Source organism: Ambystoma mexicanum, chromosome 1q, assembly GCF_040938575.1.
Source record: "Ambystoma mexicanum isolate Mex_15411 chromosome 1q, UKY_AmexF1_1, whole genome shotgun sequence".
Classification (NCBI taxonomy): domain Eukaryota; kingdom Metazoa; phylum Chordata; class Amphibia; order Caudata; family Ambystomatidae; genus Ambystoma; species Ambystoma mexicanum.
This window is the reverse complement of record NC_090922.1, coordinates 1,529,022,087-1,529,035,157: the sequence shown is the minus strand read 5'-3', so window position 1 is coordinate 1,529,035,157 and position 13,071 is coordinate 1,529,022,087. Positions and strand designations below refer to the sequence as shown.

At 48.2% G+C, this 13,071-nt stretch overlaps 1 protein-coding gene across 2 annotated transcripts in view; it reads left to right on the top strand.

Moving 5' to 3' along the window:
* The window catches only part of TMEM125 (transmembrane protein 125), a 162,081-nt gene that overhangs the window by 39,201 nt on the left and 109,809 nt on the right, over nt 1-13,071 (top strand). The gene's annotated exons all lie outside the window — the stretch shown is intronic.

Below are 13,071 nucleotides of genomic sequence, written 5' to 3'. Positions count from 1 at the left end.
CAAAAAAAGTTGACCGGTGTCTGTTTTTACAGATAGGTCTTGGCCGCCATATTAGAAAACATGGCTGACCCGATTTTTAGCTACCAGTGTTCGCGGTCGGGAAAAATCATGGTAGTTTGTTTAAAACCACTGCCACCAGCCATTTCAGGTGGGAAAGGGTAAGATTTGACTGTTGCATGAGTGTTTAGACTCAGGGGAAGCTAGGCAACCCCTCCAGCACTCTATAGGAAGATAGTGTGCGCTGGGTCTGTACATTTAAAAAGACTAGTAAAGTCAATTTAACTTTACATACTCTTGGAGACAGTAGTCAGTCCCAGAAAAAGGTATTTAAACCTTGGGGAGTCTGAAAGATACCCCTGTGTCACTGCACTGAGGGTGATGTGTGACACACAGAAAAAGATGATGCCTATGGAGTTGTTTATAAACTCCATATCCAAAGAACACAAAAGTAAAACACACATCAAAATACATGGAAGAGTAGGAAAAAAGGCTCACACTCTTCCCAGGTAAAAAAATCCTAGAAAGCCAGCAAAGTTGCTGGGGGTCTCAAAAGGTAAGGGAAATTAGCACATTCTTGAGAATTCTCCCTAACACTCGTCCCCCCCAGACTAAGGGACTGGAGGATTTAATCCACTCCTGGATGAATCTCCTTACTCCAGTCGGTCAAATATCCTGGAGAGACCATCAGCATTTTGGTGGTGACACCCAGACCTGTGCTCAATGGAAAAATCAAACCATTGGAGGCTGATTGACCATCTCAGTAATTTATGGGTTTCCCCTTTCATTTGCATCAACCATCTCAAGGGTTGGTGGTCAGTCTGAATCACAAAAGTAGATCCATACAAGTATGGTATAAACTTCTATAGTGACCACACAATAGCAAAACATTCTCTTTCAATGGTTGCCCACCTTGTCTCAGGTTCCTTCAGCTTCCTGCTGATGACACAAATGGGATGCTTCCTACTTTTCTCATCCAGCTGACTCAGAACTGCACCTATACCTGTATTTGAAGAATCTGTCTGCACAATGAAGGTTTGGTTATAGTCAGGAGCTCTTAGGACTGGAGCTTGACAAAGGGCTTTCTTTAGGCCTTCAAATGCTTGAGTGCATTCCTCATTCCACCTGACCTTCTTAAGAAATTTGGGTGAAGAGACTACATTCAAGGGAGAAGCTATGGTCCCATAGTTCTCTATGAAGTTCCTATATTAACCAGTGAGGCCTAGGAAGGCTCTCACCTGGGTTTGAGTAGTAGGGGTGGCCCAGTTTTGTACAGCTTGTACTTTGCTAAGTAATGGCCTTATTTTACCTCCTCCTACCTCATGTCCAAGGTAGACCACTTTGCTCTGACCAGTTTGACATTTACTAGCCTTTATGGTCAGATGGGCCTGCTCAAGAGCCTGCAAAACATATCCTAAGTGTTCAACATGTTCTTTCCAAGTAGGGCTGAACACGGCAATGTCATCCAAGTATGCCATGCAGAAGTCCTCCATCCCATTCAGAACTTGATTAACCATCCTTTGGAATGTAGCAGGTGCATTCTTTAGTCCACAAGGCATTACCTTAAACTGGCTGAGGCCTGCTGTGGTTGGGAATTAAGTTTTCACCTTGGCATGGCATCTCAGTGCTATTTGCCAATAGCCTGAAGTGAGATCAAATGTACTGTGGTACTTGGCTGAACCAAGTTTGTCCACCAGTTCATCTGTCCTTGGTAAAGGGTGGGCATCCGTCTTGGTGATTTTATTAAGAGCTCTATAGTCCACACAGAATCTCAACTCATTGGATCCTGCCTTTGGCACTAGTACAACTGGACTAGACCATGGACTGGTATAGGGCTCTATTACCCCGAGATCAAGCATCTTGTTGACCTCCTCCTTTATGTGGGTTCTTACATGATCTGACATCCTGCAACCTCTGCTTTTAACAGGTAAATAGTCACCACTGAGAATATCATGCTGGCCCCAAGGGGTCAAGCCTGGTGATATTGAAAACAGTGAGGCAAACTGATTTAACAGAAACTTGCACTCCTCCTATTGTTCAGGTGTCAAATTGCACGCCTCCTATTGTTCAGGTGTCAAATTAGAAGAGAGATTTACTCCTTCTTTTTCCTCATCTAAAGGATGTACTCTGAGTAGGTCAGGTAGAGGTTCACTCTCCTCCTCTTGAGCTGAAGCTAGAAGCAAAGCTCCTACTTCTGGTCTTGAGACATATGCTTTTAGACAGTTAGTGTGAAAGACTCTGGGAGCATCCTTAGGGTTGCCTAAGTCCACCAGATAGTTGACCTCTCCAGGTTTGCCCACAAGCTTGAAGGGTCCTATCCACTTGTCCTGTAAGGCCCTCTGCCTTGTAGGAACCATAACTAGAACTTGCTGGCCTTGAGTAAACTCAACAATGCTGGCCTTTTGGTCATGCCAATGCTTCACCAGAGCCTTACCTGCTTTCAAGTTATCTGATGCCTCTGCCATCATCGGGGGCATTCTCCTCCGGAGACCTCCCACAAAGTCAATGATTCTCACTGGCTTGGGGGAAGAAGCACTCTCCAATCCCTCCTTAATCAAGGCCAAGGGGCCTCTAACTAGATGGCCATAGAGAAGCTCAAAGGGACTAAATCCAACTCCCTCCTGATTGTCTTCTCTATAAGCAAATAGAAGGCATGGCAGTAGAAGGTCCCACTTTCTTCTAATGGGTTCCTTCAAAGCACCTATCATGCTCTTCATTGTACTGTTAAACCTCTCCACCAATCCATTTGTCTGTGGATGGTAGGCAGTTGAGAACTTGTAAGTGAATCCACAGTTTTTCCACATGGTCTGCATGTAGTGGGACATACAATTGGATCCCCATGTCAGAGATAACTTCCTTAGGAAAACCTACTCTGGTAAAAATACCAAGTAGGGCCTTAGCAACAGCCTGAGCTGTAACAGTCCTCATAGGTATTGATTTAGGACACCTAGTAGCATTGTCTACCACAACCAGGATAAACCTTTTTCCTGAAGAGGTTGGAGGGTTTGAGGGACCAACAATGTTGATTCCTACCCTCTCAAAGGGAATCCCACCACTGGAAGAGGCACCAAGAGTGCCACATTCTTCGCTCCACTCTTGCCAGAGGTTTGGCAAGTGTAACAGCTCCTACAGAATTTATCTACATCAGACCCTAATTTAGGCCAGTAGAAATATAAAGAGAGCCTTTCCTTGGTCTTCTTGAAACTCAAGTGACCAGCCAAAGGTATCTTATGGGCTAACTGTGGGAACTGGAGTCTGCTTTCTAGAGGCACTACAAGTCTTCTGTAGTTCCCTGGAATAAACTCAGTCGGTTCACTGTAGAAGAGGCCATCTTCTCAGTACAACCTATGCTTCTCTGGCTCTTTCCCATCCAGCTGGGAAGCTGTCTGTTGGCGAAGACCTTCAAGAGTAAAACACTCTCTTTGACCTCTGCTAAGTATGCCCTACAGGGTCCACCTTCTGCCAGTAAAGACTGCAGCTCAGGATGGTCTGCAGGATCCAGATGTCCAACAGGAGCAAGGTCCTCTTCCAGCTCTGATTCATCAGCAGCTGATTCAACCACACAAGGTTGTTCCACACACTCAGCCTCAGCTGGTGGAGTAGTCACAGATGTGACTTTGGTCAGTCCTCTTGGGGATGTCCTTGTTGGTAGCACAGGAGTGCTGGCTGTTTTCTTTCTGGAGGTTTTAGGTTTCCCCTTTTCCTCCTTTCTCTTAGAGATTGCAGTCAGTAAGTCCTGTGGACTGGGGGTTATAGTTTCCTCTATAATCTCCCATTGGGAGCCCTTTAAGGTACTCTCTCTTGCCTTCCTAGTCTGCTCCTGGTTCCTTTTGCTGGGAGTCCTGGGGGTGCTTGATACAACTCCAAGAGTTTTTAAGTCGTTCCCCAACAGGATTCTCCCAGGTACTTCACTCTGCACACTTACAGGTATCTTGACAGTCATGTCATTGCACTGGATGAGAGCTGGTAACTGTGGAAGCATTTGGGCAGGGCCTCCAGCAAGCTTAGTGAGGTATTTGGGTGCCTTAGCAACATCCTCTACTTTGAAAAAAGATTCATCAACTACAGTAATGCAGGCCCCAGTGTCTCTGATGGTGTCATGGCCACTTGCCCAGGATCACAGGAACTGTCTGCACCATCAAGTGGAGGGAGTAAGGGGCATCATGGTTCACGCACGTACCTTTGGCGCCAGGCTCATGGAAGAACTTAAACAAGACATTTTCATTATGGGCAGAAGTGCTTGGAATGGAACGGAACTCTTTTATTATGGGTAGGAATACTCTCAAGAACTTCTCACTTGTGTGTAATCAGTCTGGGTGCGACCTCCATCTGCATCTGCACGTGCAACTTCTAGGAGTGGCATGGTGTGGCAAGCATGACTGAGCTAAGAGGGAGTGGCTTTAAGAGCTCATCTATAAAAGCCAGCTCAACCCCAAGGCGCACACTTCGCGTTATTCTGCACCTCCGTGCAGCGTAACGCTCACTGTCGCCTGGGATTCACCTTTGGTCTCATTGGTGCTCCTCAGTTCCAGATGATATTGGGAAGGCCCTGACTTGAGACCCATAATCCTAAGATCGACTGACGAAAATGAGTTCTGACCTTTTCTCAAGACTGCGCCGACATCTGTTATAACAAAGACATCATCAATCAAAAACCCAAGAAAAGTATTGTGCTGGGCCTCGCTGGCACCTTACCACCTGAATATCACTGTTACCATAATGTCTTCCAAAAAGAACAAGCTAATGTTTGGCCCCCACATAGACCCTACGATTGCCAAATAGCCCTCGTGCCAAATTCCCTGCAGCTGGATTTACGCCCTAATGGAGCAAGAAAACCAACATCTTAAAACTTACCTGGCTCCGTATCTGGCAAATGGTTTTATCCGCCCATCCAAGTCTCCTGCCTCCTCGCCCCTCTTCTTCGTGCCTAAGAAGGAGGGGGACTTGAGGACCTGCAATGATTACAGAGCAATCAACCAGATTACCGTAAAAAACTGATACCCTTTGCCACTTATACCCAAACTCCTGGATCAAGTGAAACACGTTCAGATTTACACCAAGTTGGATTTGCGAGGGGTCTACCACCTTGTGAGAGTAAAAAAAGGAGACGAATGGAAGACAGCCTTTTCGCATGAAGTATGGCCTCTTCGAATACCAAGTCATGCCTTTTGGGTTATGTAACGCCCCTGCAGTGTTTCAGTTCTTTATGAATGACATACTCCGTGAGTTGTTGGACATTTGCGCACATGTCTACATAGATGACATTCTCATCTACTCCAATTCCAAGGAAGAACATGTCGGTCATGTTCGAGGAGTTTTGGAAAAACTTCGACAACACCAATTATATGCCAACCTGGAAAAAAATGTCTTTGATGTGACCGAAGTCGAATTTCTCGGTTTCATGCTCACACTGCAGAGAGTGCATATGGACACACGGAAAGTTGACGCAATCCTCTAGTGGCCCTCACTAACCTCCACGAAAGGAGTAGATTCGGCTTCGCTAATTTCTACCATCGATGAATTCCTGGGTTCCCGCAAATTGTTCACCCAATCACTTCTTTGCTGAGGAAGAACAAAATATTTCATTGGTCCACAGAAGCTGAAGAAGCCTTCCAGAAACTGAAACTAGCATTTACCACAGCACTGATTTTTCAACATCCCCGTCCACACCTACTATACGTAGTGGAAACAAATGCTTCAAACATAGCCATGGGAGCGGTGTTATCTCAAAGAGACCCAGAAACTGGACAGTTACATCCCGTCGCATTCTGGACCTGCAAATACTCTGCCCCTGAAATAAACTATGCAATCACGGATAAGGAACTACTGGCAATCAAGGCTGCATTTAAGGCATGGAGACATTATCTTCTTTGGGCATGACACACAGTCACCGTCATCACAGATCATCGTAACTTACAGTATTTAAAGACCACCAAAGCGCAATCCTCTCGCCAACTTCATTGGGTGCTCTTTTTTCGCAGAATACGACTTTATTATTACCTATAGAGCTGTAGTGCGGAATGGAAAAGCAGACACATTATCACGCATGAGTGAGGAAAAAGAAGTCTTTACATTATTGGATCCCGTGGCCATCATTCCTGAAGAACCAATTCAAACCATGATTGCTGCTACCACGTGTTTAGATGACTTAAAAACCAGTTTACAGTCCCAGATGAATCAGGTAAAACAACAGGAATGGATTTTAAAGGAAGACCGGTACACCATCGAAAACAACCTACCATATTTCCAAGGACGGTTATATATCCAGGACAAGAAACTGCAAACTCAAATCATCACAAACTACCATGATTCATTAGTAGAAGGACATCCTGGAATAGCCAAGACACAGGCTAAGATAAAACAAATCTATTGGTGGCCCACTTGGAGGAAAGACATTGCCCGATTTGTTACAACCTGTGGTGTCTGTGCACAGCACAAATCTCAGAAGCAAAACCCTGCTGGGTTACTATGTCCTTTAATTGGTTCCACCAGCCCCTTGGCATACACTATTGATGGACTTTATCACAGATCTTCCTCCATGCACTGGTTACAACGCCATCTTAGTCATTGTGGATTTATTCTCCAAAATGGCCCATTTCATCCCTCTGAAAGGACTTCCAACTGCATCGACTCTCGGCACTGTGTTCTTGGAACAAATTGTCTGGTTATATGGATTTCCATCAATATTGATATCGGATCGTGGAACTCAATTTGTTTCCGCCTTTTGGAGAAGGTGTTGTGCAATTGCCAAAATTGACCTCCGGTTGTACACTAGCCACCACCCTCAAACGGATGGACAAACCAAATGAACCAATAAGACGCTAGAACAGTATTTAAGATGTATGCTTCAACACTCCGAAGACTCCTGGAAAAGCATACTTTGGGTAGCCGAGTATGCATATAACAATTCGGTTCATACAAGCACTGGACAAACTCCTTTCTATACTCTACACGGAAGACACCCATGGATATCAGTGTTTGATCCACCCGGTACTTTGGAAAATCCTGGCAAATCAAAACCTTGCATAAATCCATCACTCAAGTTCTTGAGGAAGCAACAGAGCACTTGAAGAAGGCCAAAGAAAGACAAAAACTGTTTGCTGACCGGCACCAAAAAGAAGCTCCCGATTACCAGATTGGGGATAAAGTCTGGTTAGCGTCTAGAAACATACCTATGAAAGGACCACGGGCCTTCCGTCCCAGATATCTGGGCCCATTATACTATCAAGGCAATAATCAACCCTGCCGCCATGAAGTTGGAGTTACCATCGCACATGAAAATTCACCCAGTATTTCATGTCTCTCTCCTCAAGCCCATGAAACCAAATACACGGATTAATTCTCCACCAGAGCCCAACTTACTAAATGGGGAACCCGAATATGAAGTTAAATCTATCTTGGATTCCAAGGTGGTTCGGTCCAAACTGTACTACCTAATAGACTGGAAAGGATACAGAACTCAAGACCGAACCTGGGAACCCAGCAAATATGTTCATGCCCCTCCATTGGTTAGACAATTCCATCATAATAACCCCACCAAACCAGGGCCGGGAGGAGGATCACCCTTGAGAGGGACCTTGAGGGTGAGTGCTGTCATGGCCACTTGCCCAGGATCACAGGAGCGACACCATCAAGTGGAGGGAGCAGCGGGCATCATGGTTCACGGACGTACCTTTGAGACGTTTATACATGGGGGCCTGGTTTGCCTGGTTGGCCTGGTTGGCCTTTGGCACTAAGCTCATGGAAGAATTTAAACAAGTAATTGGCCCTCATTCCAATGTTGGTGGTAGTCATGGCGCTATTAGCGCCATGACTACCACCAATAACGGGACCGTGTCCACCCTTGTTCAATGGGGATTTACCGGTCCAGTCCGACCTTGGCAGGACCGGTAAGTCCCCATTGAAAAAGCCATTCCCCATTCCCCGTAGGGCTCAATGGGAAAGGGGACCACAAATTGCGATACCGTTATTAGCTCTGAAGTCCCTTAACAGGCCCCGTCCATAACGCCTGGTAAAACCAGGCATTAAGGAAGGGACCCACTAAGGGACCTCGGAATAGGGCGCAAAGGGATTACCGGCACCGATGACCTTAACGGTGCCCAGTATCCCTTTGCGCCCACCTCGTAATGAGGCCCGTTTTCATTATGGGCAGATGTGCTTGGAATGGAACAGAACTCTTTTATTATGGACAGGAATACTCTCAAGAACTTCTCACTTGTGTGTAATCAGTCCGGGTGTGGCCTCCATCTGCATCTGCAACTTCTAGCAGTGGCAGTGTATGGCAAGCAGGATTGAGATAAGGGGGCGTGGCCTTAAGAGCTCAGCTATAAAAGCCAGCCCAACCCCAAGGCACACGCTTTGAATTATTCTGCACCTCCGTGCAGCGTACGTAACGCTCACCGTCGCCTGGGATTCAACTTACCTGGAGAGATCCTGCCATCTACTTTCATACTTACCATCTGGAGGATCCTGCTCTCACCTGTATGCTTCTTTCTGGCACCTGCAAACATCTCGGAGTGCAGACATCTTCTTCCTGGCAACACGGTTCACCTGCAAACATCTCGGAACGCAGACAGCATCATCTGGGCTCCGCGGCACAAGGCACTCCATTCTAACTCACAGCACCTGCAAAAGAAAGGCAAATGACAAGGTTAGACACTTAACAGACATTTCGTTAAGGGCGCGCTGCCATTAAACCTTGTGCCTTCCCTAAAGCCATCACTCACCTGCTGCCGGACATTGCGGTTGCATCCATCTTCCGCTCTGCCGCATTCCACTCCTCCACAGCCGTAGTTAGGCCGCATTTCCATCTATTTGGAAGAAAACAGAGAGTCATGTTATTCAGTGAAAAACAACAACATTGAGAGCAATAACATCAAGACATTGAGAGAGCAGAAAGAGGGGAGAAGACAAGAGACATTGAGAGAAAGCAGAAAGAGGGGAAAAGACAAAAGACATTGAGAGAAAGCAGAAAGAGCAGTTAGTCGCAGCTGGACTGGACTATTACTTAGGAATCTGTGAAGGAACTCGATTCCATCAACAAGCACCCCTCCCAGAAATAGCAGGATGGAGAGCTCATCATTCACACTTACCAGGTGAGACTTATGGGCCGGAACATGCCCACTGAAATCGCACCTTGGGTCAAAGGGTTTGGGAGATACCACAGTCACCTATCAGCGCATTCACGCTTTCTCATATCCACGCAGTGTGATGCTGGAAATGTATCGGAGGGACAGGGCCTCTGTATCCTTGTCCTTTACTGCCTTTCATTGTGTGTTCTGATGTGTTTCGCGTGCAGGAGTTCATGTGGGACTCCTGGCGGTGCACCTCTCTCTTTTGGTTTTGGTGAAAAGACGCATGGGATACCCTTATGGCACCCATGGGTGGGGGTACAACCCTGTGCCCCTAGTGTATGTTTTTGGGCACCTGTGTGTGGCCCACAGAGCAGGGTATGGGCTGGTGGCAGCTCCATGCTGAATTTGACAGGTGCTCTCTTGCTTTCTATTGCCTGTTACCTTGTTTTCCCAAAGTCCTGGGAAGCCCTGACTCTGTCCCTTCACCCTGTTGGGTGGAAGTTCCATATATGGTGTTGTTGTGAAGTCCCGGCCAGACTGGCTGGAGCCTTCCCAGTGACTGTATGTTGTGGGTACACCCTGTGGGTGGAACCTGGGTGAATGGAGTGTGTGACGAATACGCATTCTGTGTTGTGGATGTCTAGTATCTGGTGTTTGACACAATGGCTGAGACAGCCCTGTCCGAAACTGGTATGAATGCAGTGTGGAGTGTTGAATGGCTGGGTACTTGTCCCAATAGACATAACTTGTTGTGAGTGTCTGGAGAGAAGTGAATGGCCTGAATGCACTATGCACCTGATTGGCTGCCTGCCTGCATGAATGCCCTTCTGACCGATTGGTTGTCTGAGTGTGACCCAGCAGAATGAATGGGAGACCAACTAGTATATCTGGGGGCTTCTCACTGCTAGAATTCGTGTTCAGAAGCTGACGTCCACTACGACGAGTAACTGGAGTGAAACGGAAGATTGACCTTGAAGCCCTGCTGGAAGAGAAGAATTGCTGTTGCTCTCCTTCACAATCTGAAAGTTTCTGTGTCTCCAAGGACTGAACCAGAGAGGACGTGGTAAGGCGCCCTCTTCCCGAGCTACGAGGGACCATCGTGCACCAGCTGATCTTTGCCAAAGCTCCCTGGTAGACAGACCTTCGACAGGCTGCCGACCTGAGACAGGGACTGCCACGGAATCCCAAAGAGAAGTGCCCGGACTGTTGTCCACCACTGTCGACGACCGCTGTCACCGACTGGAACCGCTGTGCTCCCGTTTGCCTAAGAACTTAATTTGATCCAAGGACACTCTCGTCTGCATCGTCACCCGTCTTATCCCGCTGGAGAGGGCCTGACCGTCGATGCGCTGAGGAGCATCCGCCGATGGGTTTCCCGCCACCCGACGACCACAGAGACGCCGATGACTCGACGCCCTTGCTGGGCCACAGTTCTTCAAACTCTTGCGGTCCAGAACTATTGTCACTGAGGTGCCCCGCACGCCTCTTCCTTGCAGGACGCCTATGCTCCGTAGTCGATGAGCACCGCCAGGATCAAAGCTGCCACTTCACCGCCGTGGTTAACCCTTCCTCTCGCCGGACGTTTGATGACCCGTGGCTCCTGCCTTAAAGGGAGTGCACTCAAGAAGGGCCATCGATTTCTCGACAAGGAACTCGACAACACCAGGTACTTTGGGGTTGCTGAACTATTGGAAAGACTCTTGTAAACAATATATGGACTGGGCTTGTGGTATATCTTTATTCTACAGGTTGCCCAGGTGGAGGGATCTCCACACAGAACTGTGTCTAGTGGTAGGGGCCAGTATTCTGCCTATTGTTCTATCCAACTACTTTCATTTTATATCTTATATGAGGGAAACTGGCCTGCTGCCTGCTGCAAAGGCAATACCGGCTCACCATCCTCACCAAGAAGAGAGCACATATCCAAGCCCGCGTCTCGGCGGCATCTAACAACTTGGCTGAACTCTTTAAAATCTGCAAGGAACTGGCCAATCCTGCCGCAGTCTCTACCTCTCCTGTCCCTTCCCAGGCCCTTTGCACGGCACTGTCTTCCCACTTCATTTCTAAAACTCAGGACATCCTGTCCTCACTCTCCTCCTGTTGTCTCCCTCCCGCTATTCCCTGCTCTTCCTCAGGCCCTTCTGCAGCCACTCCTCCTCCCTCCTTCTCTGCCTTTCCCCTTTTCTCTACAGACAAAGTTTCTAGACAAGTCCGATCTATGAAAGTCTCGTCAAAACAGGTTCACCCCTGTTCCTCCAAAACTATCAAGGACCACATCGATTCCCTGGCTCCTGCCCTGGCTGATTTCTCCAATCACCCCTTCGCCACTGGAGTCTTCCCTTCCCCCCTGAAGCACTCCCTTGTGCACCCTCTTCTTAAGAAACCTTCTGCCGACCCCTCCTGCCCTGCTAACTATCGCCCAATCTCCATCACTCCCTTCCTGGGCAAGCTCCTGGAGAACCTGGCCATCTCCCAGCTCAATCTCCACACTGAATCTGTTGGTTGTCTTCATGACCATCAGTCTGGCTTCAGAGCTGCCAGAAGCACGGAAACCCCTCTCCTGAACATCCGTGAAGACCTGCTCACCAACTTGACTCCAACACCCTGTGTGTTTTCATCTTGCTTGATCTCTCCTCTGCCTTTGACACTGTCAACCATGCCATCCTGTTCAACCGTCTCCATGATAACCTGGGTATCACTGGTCAGGCGCTGGCGTGGCTGACTTCTTTCCTCTCCAACTAACCCTCCCAGGTCCAACTTGGTTCCTTCCTCTCCGACATCTTTTTCTCTACCTGTGGTGTCCCCCAGGGATCTAACCTCTCTCCCTGGCTTTTCAACCAATACCTGGCACTCCTTGCCCACCGCATTGCCGCTCTCTGTCCCAACTTTCAGTGCTATGTGGATGATACCCAGCTCATTTTCAGGCTACCCTCGGCCTCCTCCTCTCCGTCCCTCATCTCTGACTGTCTGTCTGCCATCCAGGAGTGGTGTGCCGCCAACGACCTCTGCCTTAATGCCAGTAAGACAGAGATTCTACTCACCCCAACACCCTCCTTCCCTGCAGCTCTCTGGCTGGCCTCTCTTGGCCCTCTTCCTACTCCCACCTGCAAGGCTAAAAACTTTGGGGTCCCCTTTGACTCCACACTCTCCTTCTCTCCTCACATCTCTGACGTCTCTAAGAAGTCACTACCAGCTGCACCTCCTCAGAGGTATTCTTCCTTTCCTCTCCTTCCCCCAGAAGCTCACTATCTCCAGAGCTCTGTTCTCTCCAGGCTGGACTTCTGTAACAGCCTCTACCTAAAACTGCCTGCCTCTACTCTCCGCCCACTGCAACCTATCCAGAACAGGTTTGCAAGACTTGTCCTTGGCCTCAAGCCCCGGGATCAAATCTGTCCGGGACTGAAATCTCTGCACTGGCTCCCAGTGGCGGTGAGGATTAAGTTCGAAACCCTCTGCATTGTCCACAAGGCCTTCTGGGGACTGGGGCCGCAATACTTTCAACTCTCCCTTCCTAAATATCTTCCTTCTCGAGCTCTTCGCTCATCCGCCTCCAACTCCCTCAGAGTCAGTCGCTTCTCCAAGAAACGATTTGGTGGTAGATCTCTCTCTTCGGCAGGTGCCTCCCTCTGGAACAGCCTTCCTGCCTCCCTTAAACTTGAGGAGAACCATCTCCGGTTCCGGAAGCACCTCAAAACCTTCCTCTTTGCTTCTGCTTTCTCTCCCCCTCTCCCCGGCTGAATTCCTGGCTGATACTGCACTGGTTACCTTGCCACCCTGCTGATCTCTATACCAGGCCCCGACCAGTTGCACACCTGCACTGCCTTCCCGGCAACCCTTGCACCAGGGGACTGTTTTCTGTATCCCTACAGTCCCCCGACCAGCACTTACGTATGCACTTACCTTTGCACTTGCCACCTCTGGCCGTTTACTATCTTATTTATTCTACTATCCCATGTACTGCACTTTTGGCCCTCCCTTCCCCCTCACACTTTTCCCTTTC